At 41.0% G+C, this 1,423-nt stretch overlaps 1 pseudogene; it reads right to left on the bottom strand.

Moving 5' to 3' along the window:
* Positions 1–421: 421 nt before the first annotated feature.
* LOC147061429 (uncharacterized) lies at positions 422–1,063 on the bottom strand (annotated as a pseudogene).
* Between the last annotated feature and the right edge of the window lie 360 nt (positions 1,064–1,423).

Here is a 1,423-nt window from a genome sequence, read left to right as displayed (position 1 = left end):
ATAGCTAAAACCCGTAGCCTAACAAATCTTAAAATTAGATAGGGTTATTGCATGATCGTCAGCACCGGTAATCGGCGGTCTCGACTGAGCGATTGGAACGGTCATCTTGATCTCATCCCGACTGGATTCAATCTTTTGAGCGAAAAATTTTATGAACTCTTCGGCTGAGTGGAAGGAGCTAACGGAGGTCGGCTGGTATCGCGTCAGCTGTATTTAGCAAGTATTTAGGATTGTTTTTATTGAGATGAATAATTTGCAAGAATAAATTTGCTAAAATAAGCGCATCTTTGTATTTCAGGAGGCTGTCACGCCATGCCTCATGGAAACGCCATTTACGCTCATGCTTTCTACATAATTGCTTAAGCGTACGTGTTTCATCTATGACCCATGGAGTAGGCTTTCAACGGCTGAGTGGAAGGAGCTAACGGAGGTCGGCTGGTATCGCGTCAGCTGTATTTAGCAAGTATTTAGGATTGTTTTTATTGAGATCAATAATTTGCGAGAATAATTTTGCTAAAATAAGCGCATCTTTGTATTTCAGGAGGCTGTCACGCCATGCCTCATGGAAACGCCATTTACGCTCATGCTTTCTACATAATTGCTTAAGCGTACGTGTTTCATCTGTGAACCATGGAGTAGGCTTTCAACAGCGAGTTTTCAGACGTAGTGGTGTTACAGAGTCGATGGCATTTAACAATGTCGCGTTGAATTCAATTGTAAGATTATCAATAGAGCCGATATATGCGGGACATATGGCAGTCGCCGGCGGCAGTAACTCAGATAATGCAGTCACAGTTATGGAGTTAATATTACGGCTGCTGTAATTTTGATTGCCCTCTTGTCTTTGACAGAGAGCTAAAATTTCAAATTTTATTAAGTAGTGATCAGACATAACAGTAGTGTATGGCAGTACTGTTATATTTGAGGTTGCTAGTCCTTGGGATAATACCAGATCTAAGGTATTTCCATTTTTATGCGTTGCTGCCTGTATGACTTGCTTAAAACCAAACGTATCAATTAAAGTCTGAAACGTCAAAGTAAGTGGCTCAGACGGTAAATTCATGTGGATATTGAAATCCCCCATAATTATTTTATTATCCGCATTTGTCACTACATCAACCACCAATTCTGAAAATTCATCCAGGAAACCAGAGTAAGCCCCGGGTGGACGGTAAATAACAGCAAGATAAAATGACGGTAGAATGGTGGATCGGACAATGAGAAGTACAAATGTTTTAAATACGTTAATCGAACGAGGCCTGAATCTAAGATCGGAATTAAAGATAAGGGCGACACCCCCACCCTTTTTACGAGGACACGCCACATGCAAGCTCACAAAATTTGGAGGAGAGGCCTCATTAGGTTTTAACCAGGTCTCGCAAAGACCAAAAATGTTTAGATTGTGTTCCATGATGAGGTCATT

This window comes from Syngnathus leptorhynchus, chromosome 1 (assembly GCF_054491065.1).
Source record: "Syngnathus leptorhynchus isolate UIUO chromosome 1, UIUO_Slep, whole genome shotgun sequence".
In the NCBI taxonomy this organism is placed as follows: Eukaryota; Metazoa; Chordata; class Actinopteri; order Syngnathiformes; family Syngnathidae; genus Syngnathus; species Syngnathus leptorhynchus.
The sequence above is the reverse complement of the archived record's forward strand: the minus strand, read 5'-3'. Positions and strand labels throughout refer to the sequence as shown.